This window comes from Mesocricetus auratus, unplaced genomic scaffold (assembly GCF_017639785.1).
Source record: "Mesocricetus auratus isolate SY011 unplaced genomic scaffold, BCM_Maur_2.0 Super-Scaffold_100011, whole genome shotgun sequence".
NCBI lineage: Eukaryota > Metazoa > Chordata > Mammalia > Rodentia > Cricetidae > Mesocricetus > Mesocricetus auratus.
In genome coordinates, this window is record NW_024429195.1 from 77882280 (window position 1) to 77902038 (window position 19759).

The 19759-nt window shown below is 48.3% G+C and overlaps 1 protein-coding gene across 3 annotated transcripts in view; it reads right to left on the reverse strand.

Annotated features, from left to right (window-relative positions):
* The window catches only part of Uhrf1bp1l (UHRF1 binding protein 1 like), an 80716-nt gene that overhangs the window by 59555 nt on the left and 1402 nt on the right, over positions 1-19759 (reverse strand). Inside the window, exon 2 of one of the 3 annotated variants that reach the window (XM_040755088.1) lies at positions 10510-10654. The exons of the other annotated variants lie outside the window; for them this stretch is intronic. The gene's annotated coding sequence lies outside the window, so the exon portion shown is untranslated. The remainder of the gene's footprint in view (positions 1-10509; positions 10655-19759) is intronic. 3 annotated transcript variants of the gene reach the window in all.

Here is a 19759-nt window from a genome sequence, read left to right on the forward strand (position 1 = left end):
CTATCACAGGACACGGGTGGGATGCTATCACAGGACACGGGTGGGATGCTATCACAGGACACGGGTGGGATGCTATCACAGGGACACGGGTGGGAGGTTATCACAGGACACGGGTGGGATGCTATCACAGGAGCACGGGTGGGAGGTTATCACAGGACACGGGTGGGAGGTTATCACAGGACACGGGTGGGATGCTATCACAGGACACGGGTGGGATGCTATCACAGGACACGGGTGGGATGCTATCACAGGACACGGGTGGGATGCTATCACAGGACACGGGTGGTATGCTATCACAGGACACGGGTGGGATGCTATCACAGGACACGGGTGGGATGCTATCACAGGACACGGGTGGGATGCTATCACAGGAGCACGGGTGGGATGCTATCACAGGACACGGGTGGGATGCTATCACAGGACACGGGTGGGATGCTATCACAGGACACGGGTGGGATGCTATCACAGGACACGGGTGGGATGCTATCACAGGACACGGGTGGGATGCTATCACAGGACACGGGTGGGATGCTATCACAGGAGCACGGGTGGGAGGTTATCACAGGACACGGGTGGGAGGTTATCACAGGACACGGGTGGGATGCTATCACAGGACACGGTGGGATGCTATCACAGGACACGGGTGGGATGCTATCACAGGACACGGGTGGGATGCTATCACAGGACACGGGTGGGATGCTATCACAGGACACGGGTGGGATGCTATCACAGGACACGGGTGGGATGCTATCACAGGACACGGGTGGGATGCTATCACAGGACACGGGTGGGATGCTATCACAGGAGCACGGGTGGGATGCTATCACAGGACACGGGTGGGATGCTATCACAGGACACGGGTGGGATGCTATCACAGGACACGGGTGGGATGCTATCACAGGACACGGGTGGGATGCTATCACAGGACACGGGTGGGATGCTATCACAGGACACGGGTGGGATGCTATCACAGGACACGGGTGGGATGCTATCACAGGACACGGGTGGGATGCTATCACAGGACACGGGTGGGATGCTATCACAGGACACGGGTGGGATGCTATCACAGGACACGGGTGGGATGCTATCACAGGACACGGGTGGGATGCTATCACAGGACACGGGTGGGATGCTATCACAGGACACGGGTGGGATGCTATCACAGGAGCACGGGTGGGAGGTTATCACAGGACACGGGTGGGAGGTTATCACAGGACACGGGTGGGATGCTATCACAGGACACGGGTGGGATGCTATCACAGGACACGGGTGGGATGCTATCACAGGACACGGGTGGGATGCTATCACAGGACACGGGTGGGATGCTATCACAGGACACGGGTGGGATGCTATCACAGGAGCACGGGTGGGAGGTTATCACAGGACACGGGTGGGATGCTATCACAGGACACGGGTGGGATGCTATCACAGGACACGGGTGGGATGCTATCACAGGACACGGGTGGGATGCTATCACAGGACACGGGTGGGATGCTATCACAGGACACGGGTGGGATGCTATCACAGGAGCACGGGTGGGATGCTATCACAGGACACGGGTGGGAGGTTATCACAGGACACGGGTGGGATGCTATCACAGGACACGGGTGGGATGCTATCACAGGACACGGGTGGGATGCTATCACAGGACACGGGTGGGATGCTATCACAGGACACGGGTGGGATGCTATCACAGGACACGGGTGGGATGCTATCACAGGAGCACGGGTGGGATGCTATCACAGGAGCACGGGTGGGAGGTTATCACAGGACACGGGTGGGAGGTTATCACAGGACACGGGTGGGATGCTATCACAGGACACGGTGGGATGCTATCACAGGACACGGGTGGGATGCTATCACAGGACACGGGTGGGATGCTATCACAGGACACGGGTGGGATGCTATCACAGGACACGGGTGGGATGCTATCACAGGACACGGGTGGGATGCTATCACAGGAGCACGGGTGGGATGCTATCACAGGACACGGGTGGGATGCTATCACAGGACACGGGTGGGATGCTATCACAGGACACGGGTGGGATGCTATCACAGGACACGGGTGGGATGCTATCACAGGACACGGGTGGGATGCTATCACAGGACACGGGTGGGATGCTATCACAGGACACGGGTGGGATGCTATCACAGGACACGGGTGGGATGCTATCACAGGACACGGGTGGGATGCTATCACAGGACACGGGTGGGATGCTATCACAGGACACGGGTGGGATGCTATCACAGGACACGGGTGGGATGCTATCACAGGACACGGGTGGGATGCTATCACAGGAGCACGGGTGGGATGCTATCACAGGAGCACGGGTGGGAGGTTATCACAGGACACGGGTGGGATGCTATCACAGGACACGGGTGGGATGCTATCACAGGACACGGGTGGGATGCTATCACAGGACACGGGTGGGATGCTATCACAGGACACGGGTGGGATGCTATCACAGGAGCACGGGTGGGATGCTATCACAGGAGCACGGGTGGGATGCTATCACAGGACACGGGTGGGATGCTATCACAGGACACGGGTGGGATGCTATCACAGGACACGGGTGGGATGCTATCACAGGACACGGGTGGGATGCTATCACAGGAGCACGGGTGGGATGCTATCACAGGACACGGGTGGGATGCTATCACAGGACACGGGTGGGATGCTATCACAGGACACGGGTGGGATGCTATCACAGGACACGGGTGGGATGCTATCACAGGACACGGGTGGGATGCTATCACAGGACACGGGTGGGATGCTATCACAGGACACGGGTGGGATGCTATCACAGGACACGGGTGGGATGCTATCACAGGACACGGGTGGGATGCTATCACAGGACACGGGTGGGATGCTATCACAGGACACGGGTGGGATGCTATCACAGGACACGGGTGGGATGCTATCACAGGACACGGGTGGGATGCTATCACAGGACACGGGTGGGATGCTATCACAGGACACGGGTGGGATGCTATCACAGGACACGGGTGGGATGCTATCACAGGACACGGGTGGGATGCTATCACAGGACACGGGTGGGATGCTATCACAGGACACGGGTGGGATGCTATCACAGGAGCACGGGTGGGATGCTATCACAGGAGCACGGGTGGGAGGTTATCACAGGACACGGGTGGGAGGTTATCACAGGACACGGGTGGGATGCTATCACAGGACACGGTGGGATGCTATCACAGGACACGGGTGGGATGCTATCACAGGACACGGGTGGGATGCTATCACAGGACACGGGTGGGATGCTATCACAGGACACGGGTGGGATGCTATCACAGGGACACGGGTGGGATGCTATCACAGGACACGGGTGGGAGGTTATCACAGGACACGGGTGGGATGCTATCACAGGAGCACGGGTGGGAGGTTATCACAGGACACGGGTGGGATGCTATCACAGGACACGGGTGGGATGCTATCACAGGACACGGGTGGGATGCTATCACAGGAGCACGGGTGGGAGGTTATCACAGGACACGGGTGGGAGGTTATCACAGGACACGGGTGGGATGCTATCACAGGACACGGGTGGGATGCTATCACAGGACACGGGTGGGATGCTATCACAGGACACGGGTGGGATGCTATCACAGGACACGGGTGGGATGCTATCACAGGACACGGGTGGGATGCTATCACAGGACACGGGTGGGAGGCTATCACAGACACGGTGGAGCTATCACAGGCAGTGGGATGCTATCACAGGACACGGGTGGGATGCTATCACCGGACACGGGTGGGATGCTATCACAGGACACGGGTGGGATGCTATCACAGGACACGGGTGGGATGCTATCACAGGAGCACGGGTGGGATGCTATCACAGGGACACGGGTGGGAGGTTATCACAGGACACGGGTGGGATGCTATCACAGGACACGGGTGGGATGCTATCACAGGACACGGGTGGGATGCTATCACAGGACACGGGTGGGATGCTATCACAGGACACGGGTGGGATGCTATCACAGGACACGGGTGGGATGCTATCACAGGACACGGGTGGGATGCTATCACAGGACACGGGTGGGATGCTATCACAGGACACGGGTGGGATGCTATCACAGGACACGGGTGGGATGCTATCACAGGACACGGGTGGGATGCTATCACAGGACACGGGTGGGATGCTATCACAGGACACGGGTGGGATGCTATCACAGGACACGGGTGGGATGCTATCACAGGACACGGGTGGGATGCTATCACAGGACACGGGTGGGATGCTATCACAGGACACGGGTGGGATGCTATCACAGGACACGGGTGGGATGCTATCACAGGACACGGGTGGGATGCTATCACAGGACCCGGGTGGGATGCTATCACAGGACACGGGTGGGATGCTATCACAGGAGCACGGTGGGATGCTATCACAGGACACGGGTGGGATGCTATCACAGGACACGGGTGGGATGCTATCACAGGAGCACGGGTGGGATGCTATCACAGGACACGGGTGGGAGGTTATCACAGGACACGGGTGGGATGCTATCACAGGACACGGGTGGGATGCTATCACAGGACACGGGTGGGATGCTATCACAGGAGCACGGGTGGGATGCTATCACAGGACACGGGTGGGATGCTATCACAGGAGCACGGGTGGGATGCTATCACAGGACACGGGTGGGATGCTATCACAGGACACGGGTGGGATGCTATCACAGGAGCACGGGTGGGATGCTATCACAGGACACGGTGGGATGCTATCACAGGACACGGTGGGATGCTATCACAGGACACGGGTGGGATGCTATCACAGGAGCACGGGTGGGATGCTATCACAGGAGCACGGGTGGGAGGTTATCACAGGACACGGGTGGGATGCTATCACAGGACACGGGTGGGATGCTATCACAGGACACGGTGGGATGCTATCACAGGACACGGGTGGGATGCTATCACAGGACACGGGTGGGATGCTATCACAGGAGCACGGGTGGGATGCTATCACAGGACACGGTGGAGGTTATCACAGGACACGGGTGGGATGCTATCACAGGACACGGGTGGGATGCTATCACAGGACACGGGTGGGATGCTATCACAGGACACGGGTGGGATGCTATCACAGGACACGGGTGGGATGCTATCACAGGACACGGGTGGGATGCTATCACAGGACACGGGTGGGATGCTATCACAGGACACGGGTGGGATGCTATCACAGGAGCACGGGTGGGATGCTATCACAGGACACGGGTGGGATGCTATCACAGGACACGGGTGGGATGTGCTATCACAGGACACGGGTGGGATGCTATCACAGGACACGGGTGGGATGCTATCACAGGACACGGGTGGGATGCTATCACAGGACACGGGTGGGATGCTATCACAGGACACGGGTGGGATGCTATCACAGGACACGGGTGGGATGCTATCACAGGACACGGGTGGGATGCTATCACAAGACACGGGTGGGATGCTATCACAGGACACGGGTGGGATGCTATCACAGGACACGGGTGGGATGCTATCACAGGAGCACGGGTGGGAGGTTATCACAGGACACGGGTGGGATGCTATCACAGGACACGGGTGGGATGCTATCACAGGACACGGGTGGGATGCTATCACAGGACACGGGTGGGATGCTATCACAGGACACGGGTGGGAGGCTATCACAGGACACGGGTGGGATGCTATCACAGGACACGGGTGGGATGCTATCACAGGACACGGGTGGGATGCTATCACAGGACACGGGTGGGATGCTATCACAGGACACGGGTGGGATGCTATCACAGGACACGGGTGGGATGCTATCACAGGACACGGGTGGGATGCTATCACAGGACACGGGTGGGATGCTATCACAGGACACGGGTGGGATGCTATCACAGGACACGGGTGGGATGCTATCACAGGACACGGGTGGGATGCTATCACAGGACACGGGTGGGATGCTATCACAGGACACGGGTGGGATGCTATCACAGGACACGGGTGGGATGCTATCACAGGACACGGGTGGGATGCTATCACAGGACACGGGTGGGATGCTATCACAGGAGCACGGGTGGGAGGTTATCACAGGACACGGGTGGGAGGTTATCACAGGACACGGGTGGGATGCTATCACAGGACACGGGTGGGATGCTATCACAGGACACGGGTGGGATGCTATCACAGGACACGGGTGGGATGCTATCACAGGACACGGGTGGGATGCTATCACAGGACACGGTGGGATGCTATCACAGGACACGGGTGGGATGCTATCACAGGACACGGGTGGGATGCTATCACAGGAGCACGGGTGGGAGGTTATCACAGGACACGGGTGGGAGGTTATCACAGGACACGGGTGGGATGCTATCACAGGACACGGGTGGGATGCTATCACAGGACACGGGTGGGATGCTATCACAGGACACGGGTGGGATGCTATCACAGGACACGGGTGGGATGCTATCACAGGACACGGGTGGGATGCTATCACAGGGACACGGGTGGGATGCTATCACAGGACACGGGTGGGATGTTATCACAGGACACGGGTGGGATGCTATCACAGGACACGGTGGAGTTATCACAGGACACGGGTGGGATGCTATCACAGGACACGGGTGGGATGCTATCACAGGACACGGGTGGGATGCTATCACAGGACACGGGTGGGATGCTATCACAGGAGCACGGGTGGGATGTTATCACAGGACACGGGTGGGATGCTATCACAGGACACGGGTGGGATGCTATCACAGGACACGGGTGGGATGCTATCACAGGAGCACGGGTGGGATGCTATCACAGGACACGGTGGGATGCTATCACAGGACTGGGATGCTATCACAGGACACGGGTGGGATGCTATCACAGGACACGGGTGGGATGCTATCACAGGACACGGGTGGGATGCTATCACAGGACACGGGTGGGATGCTATCACAGGAGCACGGGTGGGATGCTATCACAGGACACGGGTGGGATGCTATCACAGGACACGGGTGGGATGCTATCACAGGACACGGGTGGGATGCTATCACAGGACACGGGTGGGATGCTATCACAGGGACACGGGTGGGATGCTATCACAGGAGCACGGGTGGGAGGTTATCACAGGACACGGGTGGGATGCTATCACAGGACACGGGTGGGATGCTATCACAGGACACGGGTGGGATGCTATCACAGGACACGGGTGGGATGCTATCACAGGACACGGGTGGGATGCTATCACAGGACACGGGTGGGATGCTATCACAGGGACACGGGTGGGATGCTATCACAGGACACGGGTGGGATGCTATCACAGGACACGGGTGGGATGCTATCACAGGACACGGGTGGGATGCTATCACAGGACACGGGTGGGATGCTATCACAGGACACGGGTGGGATGCTATCACAGGAGCACGGGTGGGATGCTATCACAGGACACGGTGGGTTGCTATCACAGGAGCTCGGGTGGGATGCCATCACAGGACACGGGTGGGTTGCTATCACAGGGACACGGGTGGGATGCTATCACAGGAGCACGGGTCGGATGTTATCACAGGGACACGGGTGGGATGCTATCACAGGGGACCGGGTGGGATGCTATCACAGGACACGGGTGGGATGCTATCACAGGAGCATGGCACCTTACCAATGGCTATACCACGGAAGAAAATGTCTCTCAACTTGGTTTTTCAAAATCAATTCACGGTATCTGCTCAGCATGGCTATTTTTGGAAATGCTAGGGAAACGAAACAATTTTTGAACAGCCAGGTTCTCAGCGTACACACTTAAAGCACTGAAGATGTTGCAGCCATAAACCATGAGCTGAGTTCTGTGCACATAAACCATGAGCTGAGTTCTGTACACACAAACCATGAGCTGAGTTCTGTACACATAAACCATGAGCTGAGTTCTGTACACACAAACCATGAGCTGAGTTCTGTGCACATAAACCATGAGCTGAGTTCCGTGCACATAAGCCATGAGCTGAGTTCCGTGTACATAAACCATGAGCTGAGTTCTGTGTACACAAACCATGAGCTGAGTTCTGTGCACATAAACCATGAGCTGAGTTCTGTACACATAAGCCATGAGCTGAGTTCTGTGCACATAAACCATGAGCTGAGTTCCGTGCACATAAACCATGAGCTGAGTTCTGTGCACAGATACATCCTGTTCTGCTTGCATGATTTAAAAATAATTCTAACATTAAAAATAGGCAGACCATTTATTAAAATCTGGTTTTCTAGACTACTGAAATGCCAGGCATGGAAAACCCCAGCACTCAGGAGGCAGAGGAAGATGGATCTCTATGAGTTTGAGGCCAGCTTGCTCTGCAAAATGAGTTCCAGGACTCACTCAGGACTGTGTAGAGAGGCCTTCTTTCAAAAAAAAAATTCTTTGGGGGGAAAAATCTGTTATAAAAATTTTTTTTCTTTAAAACTTAAACATGAACCATCAAAAGATTTGGCAAGAAATTAAGTATTTTAGATTAGCATTTGAAACAGCTCTGGTAATAGTGTTAAGTACAGAATAAAGAACTGTAAGACCACAAGGAAATGAAAACATTTGGGGAAAAGGAAAACTGATACAAGAACTAATAATAAATCTAGGTAGTGAGAGAGCAGATATTCAAATGTGTCCCAATCAGTCTGCTGTGTCCTAGCCTGAGAACCAGAAGACAAGTTCCAGAGTGAGGCTGGAGAGATGCTCAGTGGCTAAGAGCACTTGCTGCTCCTGCAGAGGACCCGGGAGCCATTCTCTATCTACCTAAACGACAGCTCAAACTGTCTCAACTTTGTTCCAGGGGTTACTGTCTCTGTTGGGACCAGTCACTAGGCATATAGTGTACATCCATACACACTGGAAAAACACATAAATACAGTAAGTAAATACTTATAAACATAAGGGTCATTTAATAAAAAGGAATCATGACTGACTCAAAGGGGGAGCTAACCTGGGTCTGGTGGCCTAAGCCTGTAATCCAGCTGTGCAAGAGACTAAGCAAGTCCAAGACCTGCTTAGGACGCAAAGTCAGTTCAAGGCCTGCCTGTCTGCAAAACTTAGTGAGACCCTGTCTCAAAACAAAAACAAACTTTCAAGGACTGAGGAGACGCTTACTGGTAAAGCTTAGCAAGTACTTGGTCCTGGGATCCACCCCCAGGATGGGAAGAAGAAAAAAAAAAACACAGGAAGGTAAATAAATAAGAATTAAAGCTGGAAATAACTTGAGTAATGACACAGGAAAATGATTTAAACTTAGAATATAGCTGTGGAGAGAGGCGCAGCAGTCAAGAGCACTCTTACAGAAGTTGCAGGTTCATTTCCAGCACCCACATGGCTGCTCAGAACCATCTCTAAGTCCAGTTCCAGGAGATCTGACGTTCTCTTCTGGCTTCCATGGGCACCAGACACACACATGGTTCACAGACAAACAGGCAAGCAAAACACCCATACACATAAAATAAATGCATCTTACTAAAGAACAACAGAATGCAGTCATAATGCCTCATCTCCAATAAGATAAGCACTGAACAGAGCAAATATATGTTACAGGGGTGCAATGGAGAAAATGCAATGGATTGTGACTGTGACTGTATTTCATGAGTCCCTGTCATTTACTAGATACATATACAAAAATCAGAGTCATCCTTGAATGCCAACAAAAACCTTAATTACCAAGACACTCAAGTGAATTTCAAAAGTGTCTACAAGTCTGGCAATTATGCAGTGAGAGCCAGATTCCTAAATGCCTACAAGGAGTCAAGATGGACAAGAATGGCCAATGGGCCAGGCCATCGTGCCAAAATAACTGCTGGATAGCAGCAAATGGAAACAAGCTTACTAACTGTTCCATAGCCCCTATGGCAACTATGTAATGAGCTGTACAGTTTCACTAAAGTTACTTTTGTCTTTTGTTTAGACCTGATGTGTCTGTGTACACTCCCATGCCTAGCCTTCAACTCCTAGCTCTGCAATCCTTTATCTGAGTAACCCAATCAGCTGGGACGAGGTGCATGTGGACACTGACAATGAATATTCAAGAGACACGGAAGGTAAGAACAGAAATGGTGAAAAGGCAGCAACTGCAAACTGGTTCCATTTGTACTACTACGATTCTTTATTTAAATGACAAAGATTTCAATTAATATTAAATGCAAAATAAACTCTTAGGGCCTTCAATGAAGAATGAGAAGTTATCAAAACATTTTTATGATAGAAAAATCTTCAAACCCCAGTAATCACATTAGACTATGAAGCCATACCCATTAAAAACATCAAATGCTAATTACTATTGCTAAATAACTGGCTGTAAATTATAACACTCCCTTTTGCAACATCAGAAAAGGATTGTTACAACTTTCTGAGTTGCCAAACCTTGTTTAAAAAAAGAAAAAAAAAGCATTCTAAAAGAGGATATACATGAACTTGTAGCTACCTAATTTCAAAAACTGAAATTATTTTTATGTGGGGCACAATCAGTACTAGTAGAAAGGAAAATGGAACTGGGGAACAGAAGTATTACCTGGGCAGGATATTCAGACAAGGGGTCCCTATTCCTGGTGAGAGCAAGCAGCCAGCTGCCAGGGTTTCTTAGCCTCTTCTGGTGCTCACTTAGGTGATTGTACAATTCACAGCGCACCAATCTCCACCACAGCCAACAGGGGACGCTGTAGGGAATGGGGACACAGGGGACACAGAAGGGGCAAGTTTAAGGGAAGGAAGAGGAGAGGAGTGAAATATTCAGCTGTGGTGTGCTTACAAAAACACAGTTATATCTCACACCAGATCACTTCCAGGCAGACACCACTGACATCTGAAACAAGTTAACCACCTGGGAATTTCTAGGCCTCTCGACCATCCTGGTTTTTCCATCCTGGTTTTTGTTTTGTTTTGGGATTTTTGTTTGTTTGTTTGAATTTTTCTTTTTTCTTTTTTTCTTTTTTTTTTTTTTTTTTTTTTTTTTTGAGATGGGTTTCTCTTTTTAACAGCCCTGGCTGTCCTGGAACTCATTTGTAGACCAAGCTGGCCTTGAACTCACAGAGAGCTGCCTGCCTCTGCCTCCCAAGTGCTAGAATTAAAAGTGTGTGACACCACAACAGGCTACATCCACTTTTATTTATTGATTGATTGGTTAGTTGGTTTTGTCTTTTTGAGACAGGGTTTCTCGGTTTAGCTTTGGAGCCTGTCCTGGAACTCACACTGTAGACCAGGCTGACCTCTATTATATATAAAAACACTAATAAAATGAGATGGCTATGTCATATAAAGGTTATATAAAAGCTACACAACTTAACATTAAATAAATAAATTTAGACACTCTACAAAACAAGCAGCCTACAAATACAAATTACCACATCACTTTAACTGCCTAAATCAATGAAAACTGTAGTTTTCAGAGAATACTGAAGTATAATGTTACCTGTGAAAAATAATCCAGCCTAGTGTGGTGGCTCACATCCATACTGCCAGTACTCCGGAGGCAGAGACAGGTGAATTGCTGTTTGTGCTCCAGACCAGTATGGGCTACAAACTGAGTCCCAGGCCAGCCTAAGGTATGGTACTGGATGGACCCTGCCTCTAATGTGAAAAAGAAAGAAGAAAGGGAGAGAGGAGGAAAAGGGGGGAAAAGAAGAAATACCTCATAAACCAGAGAGTGTTCCAGTAATAGACTATATCTGTATATACATGTGCATTACAGAAGCTGGAGAAATTCATCAGCAGTTAAAGACTAGCTGCTCTTCCAGAGGACCCAGGTTCGATTCCCACCACCTACATAGTGGTTTCCAAGTATCAGTAACTCCAGGTCCAGGGAATCTGACACCCTCTTCTGACCTCCAGGAGCACTTCAGGTATGTGGTCCACAGACATACACAGAGGCAAAACACTCATAAACATAAAAAGAAATAAAATTTCAGGGCTGCAGGAATGGCTCAGAGATCAAAAGCACTGGCTGCTCTCCCAGAGATCATGAGTTCAATTCCCAGGAACAACACGGTGACTCACAAACCATCTATAATAAGATCTGCAGGCTTGCAAGAAGAATACTGTATATATAGTAAATCTTTTTTTAAAAACTTAAAAATAAATAGAATTTCAAAAAGTTAAAAAAATAAGTGTGTTAGAGAACCAATGTATCATCCAAAAAAATTTAATCTAAATTCTCTGAATGTCAGTCAATTTTTTAAAACTACCAAAAAGATATTGAGAACAAGCAATTTGTATCCTATGGAGGTCTAACTTTTAAATTTAACTAGTTTAACTTTCTGTGTGTGTGTGTGTGTGTGTGTGTGTGTGTGTGTGTGTTGCCTGCATATATGGGCACCACATAATTATCTGGTATCTACAAAGGCCAGACGAGGGCGCCAAATCCCCTCAAACGGGCTTTAAAGCTGGTAGAGACTCACTATAGGTCCTGGGAACCGGAGTGCCCTCCATAAACAGCAGGTGCTCTTAATTACTGAGCCAACTCCTTCCCCTTAGATAAATTCATTTTTCCGGGCTATTAAATGTGTTTCTGGAAACTTTTACATTCCATCTCTACTTCAGAAGCTAAAGAGTCTGTGAGGAACAACACAATCACAGTCACTGGCTTTGAACATCAGGGTGCTCTGCCCACAAAGAGAATGCAAACTACAGACCTAACAACAACAAAAGAAGCTATGTACACACCTATGTAGACACACACACACACACACACACACACACACACACACACACACACACACACGACCAAACAAGTCTGGAAATGAACATCAGTAAAGACTAGCTAGCTTCATTCAAACTGTCCACAGAAAATGTCCTTGTAAAATGAAGCTTTTGCAAAGATGATCCTTCCTAAAGGGATGTGGGCAACCTAGTTTCAGGGAGTAGGAACAAAGTGAAGCGTTTGTGGGGGGGAGGAAAGTGAAGTATTTGGTGGGGGGAGTGAAGTATTTGGTGGGGGGAGTGAAGTATTTCGTGGGGGGGTCACAAGCCAATTGGATGGCCTCAATGAACTTCAACTCACAATTCGTCCTGTAATAATCATCTAAGCACACACTAAAAGAAGATAACCACACAAAAACTGGTTCAGCCACTTTGGAAATCAGTATGGAGATTCCTCAGAAAAATGGGAATAAACCTACCACAAGACCCAGCAACTCCACTCTTAGGCATATATCCAAAAGATGCCCATTCATACAACAAAGATGTCTGTTCCACTATGTTCATAGCAGCATTATTTGTAATAGCCAGAACTTGGAAGCAACCTAGATGTCCCTCACCCGAAGAGTGGATAGAGAAAATGTGGTACATCTACACAATGGAGTACTATTCAGCAGAAAAAAATAATGGAATCATGAGATTCGCAGGCAAATGGATGACATTAGAAGAAACCATCCTGAGTGAGGTAACCCAGTCACAAAAAGAGAAACATGGCATGTACTCCCTCATATATGGATTTTAGACATAGATCTGGGGAGTGCCAGCCTACAATCCTATGGCCAGAGAGTCTGGGAAACAGAAACTTCATTTAGTGGCTGATCGAAGAAGAGGCAGACTCTCTTGGTTAAGTACTGAGCTGAACTCAAGAAAGCCAGTAACAGAGAGGGAGGACTGATGATCAAAGGGATTAAGACTGGGCTGGTTTAACCCCCAGAAACAGCTGACCAGACAAAGGTTAACTCTTGAATCCCAGGCATCAGCCTGGGAATCCAGCATGGGACTGAGCAAGACCCCCTGAATCTGGGTGTCAGTGAGGAGGCCTAGGGAATCTATTAAGCCTTGGGCAGCAGATCAGTACCCATCCCAAGTATACACACGGACTTTGGACTCCCATAGAACAATGTGAGGTGCACTCTCACCCTGAACTCTTGGGGAAGGGTCTAGGCCCTGCCCTATATGAAATGACAGACTATGGACACCCCCATGGAGGGTCTCACCCTCCCTGGGGGAATGAGGGGATAACGGGGGGGGGGGCAGGGCACGGGAGGAGGGGAGGGAATGGGAGAGGGACCTGGAACTGACTTGTGAAGCAACCTTGTTTCTTGTCTAAATTTAAACTGGAAAATAAAAAAAAAAGGAAAAAAAAAAACTCTTCCACTGTTACTATCACACTAAACAGTTGCAGTCTTAAAAAAAAAAAAAGAAAAGAAAAGAAAAAAAGAGGCATGGGGCATCCCCATTTCATAGTGAACATTGATCCAAATTAACATATTCAAAACCAGTCTCTGATCCTGCTACCCTAGCAGTCATCTCCAATGAAGTTAATAGCAAGTCCATCTCGTCACTAGTATCCTTAACTGTTCTCCTCTCTTAATCTGTATCCATATCTTATCAACAGGGCTCTACCTTCAAAGTACATCCAGAAACTGACTCTCAGCAACCTCAAAGCATCTGTCTATCTCGCTAATATTTTCTTAACCTGGATAGTTAACACTTTTCATTGGCTTTTTGTTTCTTCTCTAGCCCTGTTTCTCACATGACAGCCAAGGTGACCCTGGACTGCAAACCTGCCACTGTTTCCAACCTCACTTGACTATAAAAGCCAGTCCTTACCAGTTCCCACTCTGATACTGGATATAAGGAAACTTTGCCCCAATCATCATAGAAATAAAACCTGAAACTAGCTGAAGATGGCTCAGTGGTGAAGAGCACTGGCTGCTCTTCCAGAGGACTTGGCTTCAGTTCCTAGGACCCACAAGAAACAGAAGAAAAATCCTGGTGGGTAACCAACTTTAGAGATGAAGGGTAGAGCCCACATCTTCTAGCTGGCCAATGCTGGCCTCTAACCCACAATGTGGCAAATGATCTGGGACTTCTAGTTTCCTTCTCCACATCACACATCGAGGATTACAGGCATCATGCCTTCCCATTTCAAACATGGAGCTTAGATAGAACGCTGGGCTCTGTGCACACTAGCCATGCTCTCTACATCCGAAGCTGGGGTCCTACATCTTTTGTATTTGTACTTCAACATGATCTGGACTTGTCAGGGCTGTTTGCATTTGCTCCCCCACCTCTTCCAAGTGTCTGGTCAAGTGCAATCCAGCTGAGCATGGCTGCCACCACCGCCCAGCATAATCTCAAATCTTATAAAAGTAAATTTATTTGTCCAAAAAGTAACTCTGTTGTCTCTCAGTTGACTGATCTAAGTAAACCAACTCCCACTAATTTCATACAGCAGCATAGTTTAGAAATAAGCTAAAAGCCTGTTTATTCTTCTTAAACTAGAATATAATCAATTAAAACATCCTTGATCTGTTGTACTGTTCAGCATGTGGTGTATGTAAGTACAGGGACCTGGGATACATATAGGCCCACAAATTATCAAGCTTTATCACAAAAGTGAAACATGCAGGGCAGCGGTCAAGGCTCACGCCTGAAATCACAGCACTTGAAAACTGGAGGCAAGGGCTGATCAGATGGCCCACCCAGTGAGTAGGGATGCAAGCCACCAAACCCAGTGACCTGAGTTCCCATCCCAGAACCCACAGGAAGAGATCTGACTCCCACAAGTGTCCTCTAACTTTCCACATGTGCACCACAGCATGCATGCACCCACACCCACTCCCACCACACACACACCACCACACACTCACACACACATACACACACCACACTCACACACACACCACACACACTCACACACACACACACACCACACACTCACACACACACACATACACACACCATACTCACCCGCACACCACACACACACACACACACACACACACACACACACACACACACACACTCTAAACAGATACAAATGTCCTCTAACTTTCCACATGTACACCACGGCATGCATGCACCCACACACACTGTAAACAATTACTTAAAAATGGTTAACAGTTCTAAGCAGTGGGAAAGACCCTGTCTCAAAATAAAACAAAGTAAGTAGGAAAAAAAAAACATGTTAAAACTTAGTCTTTGAATAGTGATATAATTCCTTGGCAAAATAACTGTATACGTATTTGTATATGAATACACATGTGTAAACACAGATGTGGAGGCCAGAGGTTAGCACATGGTGTCTTCCTCAATCACTCTCCAGCCCCTTCCTTTTTTTTTTTAATCTTTTGAGATAGACTGACTCACTGAACCTGGAGCTCATCAATTCAGCTAGATTTGCTGGCCAGTAAGGTCTAGGGAGCCTCTTGTCTTGACTCTCCCAGCCCTGGGATTAAAGACATGTTGCTCCATCAGGTGTTTATGGGGGCGTTAGGGATCTGAACTCAGGTCCTCATGGTTGTGTAGCAAGCACTTTACCCACAAGTCATATCCCCAGCCTGCAATCATCCCATTAAACTGTCCATCCCCTTAGCTTACAAAACAACTCATACTGAGACATAGAAGGCTCTCCTCCTCCTCCTATCCCAGCAGCTGGCCTGCACCCAGAATCTTTCCAAACCTGGTTCTCCAAACACAGAGCAACAGACAGATTCTAGGTTATGAGGGATATTAGCATCCTTTCAATACATTAGTATACAACATAAGTTACTCCAAGCCCATTTATGTTTGCTGTATTTCCACTTTAGATATTCTTCCTGGACCTAGACTCCACAAACAAGACTTCTTTCCTAACTACATCCTTCTGTTAGCTGAAATACTTATAAGCTAGCAGTCATCCAGCCCCAGGTACTAAGTTCAATTTCCTTAACACAGCAAATGAGGCCCTTGAAAATCTAATTTAGTAAAACTTATTAATGACATCAAAATGAGCAGCAAACTTGATTCAAAATAATTCTCTCCACAAACAGATCTTTGCTTTTAGTGATGGTTTGAATGAGAAAGCCCCCTCTGGGCTCCTATATTTCAATGCTTGGTCCTCAGTTGGTGGAACTGCTTGGGGAGGATTAGGAGGTGTGGCCTTATTGGAGGAGGTGAGTCACTGGGGGTAGGCTTTGGTGTTTCAAAAGTCCTTGTTATTCCCACTAGCTTGCTCTCTGCCTCCTCCTTGACAGTAAGGATATAAGATCTCATCTAACCTCCAGTGCTATGTCTGAGTGCCTAGTGCCATGTTCCTCACCATGATGGTCACGGCACCCCATCTGGAAATAGGAGCCTCCAATTCAATGATTTCTTTTAGAAGTTGCCTTGGTCATGGTGTCTCCGTCACAGTAAGAGAAAGGTAACTAAAACACTGTTCAAATCTTTGTCACCACAAATTGATCTATGAATAGCTAGAACTGGGTCATAAAGATTTCCTCTCCCAAGAATTTAAAATTTGGCAGGAAAGACCAGAGAGTAAGAGTCCTAAGAAACAGGTCCATACTCCAAAGCTGCAATTTTCAATCAGGAGCAGTTTTATCCCTCAGGAACTTCTGGAAATTCCTAGAAGTATTAAATGCCCTACACCCTCACTTTGTGGAATAGTCCTCCACAGCCAAGAAGTATCTGGTCTGAGATTGGAAGCTGACAGACCTTGCTCTAGGATAAAGGCCCAGGGCATGTGTCTTCTATATTCAAGGAGCCAAACTGGCTTCTGCGTGTCGTTTGTGGTCAGATCTTCCGATGAATCTGTGACCCACCCACCAGCTTCAACTACATTTCCCTTTTTACATAAATAGCCACGTTTCTGTTGTTTGCAGACAGAATAGCCTTAGCTAGCCAAGTATGCAGCCCGATCATCTGATATATGTCTGCATATTTTAAAGCAGTTTCTCAGCTTTTCTGCTGCTGGCATTTGAGTGTTTGTTTTACAGGTCTGTGCTGTGCATGACAGTGCCGAGCTTCTCCACCTGCCAGGTGCCAACAACACCTTCCAAGTCGTAATAACCAAGCACACTGCCAAAGGCCCCCTGAGGAACAAAGTGTCAGTGATTGGCAATTACTGCTTCAAACAAGAGAAAGATAAAGGCCCCACCCAGGTGAGGTGCAGTCTACCAGGCAAACTCGTCTCCAGAAAAACCTGTGCAAAACAGACTATGTCCCAAGGCTATGGGACAGAAAGGAAGCATTTGTACTTGGATCTTTCTTATAGCTTTCAGGTCCCAGTGTATCTTTTGTCCCTGTACATATACCTACAGACCTGTACACAGAGACACACAGTAACAAATAAAAAGGTCTAAACGAGTTCCTGCCTGACCTTCCTTTCTTATATTTGTTTGAACATTTTAAAGAACTTCATATTCCCTTATGGGGGAGGGAGAAAAGATTCCCCTGTAATGACCTTTAACACATACCCTGTTCTAGTCTGTAATTTCTCCTTGAAAGGCATTTCCTGTTTCCTTTCTCTCATCACACTCCCCATATTTGGGGTTCAGATCATCTTTCAGATCAGTCAAGGACACAAACTTCATGAACACAAGAGGCACTCAGAAAACAAACATTAGGCAAGAAACAGAAATATGGACTTATAATACATCATTCAGTATTAAAGTATGTGTCAGTCTCTTATAGAACAATTCCTCATCCACACTTTGCAATATGCCAACTTCAAAAGTATTGCCCAGCCTCCAATACTGCTAGCTTCGAACTTAAAACCTTAAGGTTCATTCAGAGTGATCATTCTCTTTTTCTAAACCAATGCTTTTCAACCTGTGGGTCACAACCCCTTTGGTGTCAAATGATTCTTTCATAGGGATGGCATATCAGATATCCTGCATACCATGTTTACATTACAATTCATAACAGTAGCAAAATTACAGTTATGAAGCAGCAACGGAAATAATTTTATGGCTGGGGGTCACCACAGCATGAGAAACTGCACTAACGGGTCACAGCGTTAGGAAGGCTGAGAACCAGTAGTACAGACAGACTTCTTCCTTCCTGGAAGAGTCCCTTCAGAAGAGCCTCTAAGGACTTGGACATTTTCCTAATTCCTTTATTCTATGACAGGACAGGAACCAACCTCCCTCCCCCAATGTATTTCAGTATTCAAGGCTAGCCTCAAACTCAGTATGTTGCTAAGGATGGCCTTGAACTTCTGAGAATGACCCTGAATTGATCACCCCAGCTCCTGAGCAATGAGATTACAGAAATTTATCATCACACACAGTTCATAAAATGTTGGGGACTGAACCCAGAGCTTCTTGCACAGCACTCGAGCACTCTACCAGCCTGGTAAACTGAGTCCCACCTCCAGAACACACATGGCGGCAGAAGAGAACCAACTTCTGCAAGCTGTCCTCAGACGCCCATACACTGGCTAGATCAGACACATATGCGCACACTAGGAAACACAAAGCAAGGAAATGTAAAACCAAAACAATCTCAAAAATACACTGCAAATGATTTCTCCATTAAAAAGAAAGGAAACGCTAGTGTTCTGGAAACTGTCTGATTTGAAATGTTCATCACTATTTACCACACAGGCGTAAGAAACCGTGAAGATCATATGTAATCCTAAGTACTTAATTCTAAGTATGTGGATATTAGCTATGTGATAAAGGAAGCCATTACACTCCAGCCCTTAATCTTAAGAGTTCTTCCCAAATGGACTTGTACAAGAGAATTAAAGGATAATGCCCTAAGGCATTTATCGATTGAATTAAATATTCTTCTAGGCACACAGTGGTAAAGTACCATTATCCTTGGGAAAGAAATAGGAAATCAAACCATTGTCTATGGATCTGAATTTTCTTACAGAACTAGAGCCAAGAAAGGGTAAAGTGTATCTCATATAAATCAAACTTACCTAAGTAATAAGCATTATTTTAAAGAAATAAAACTTTCTTCCAAAATAAGGTGGCTCAGTATTGCAATATCTATACAGTTCTAAAGGAAAATTTCCAACTAGGCAAGGGGTCACAGACCTCAGGAAGTACTCAGGAAGTTAAGGCATGATGACA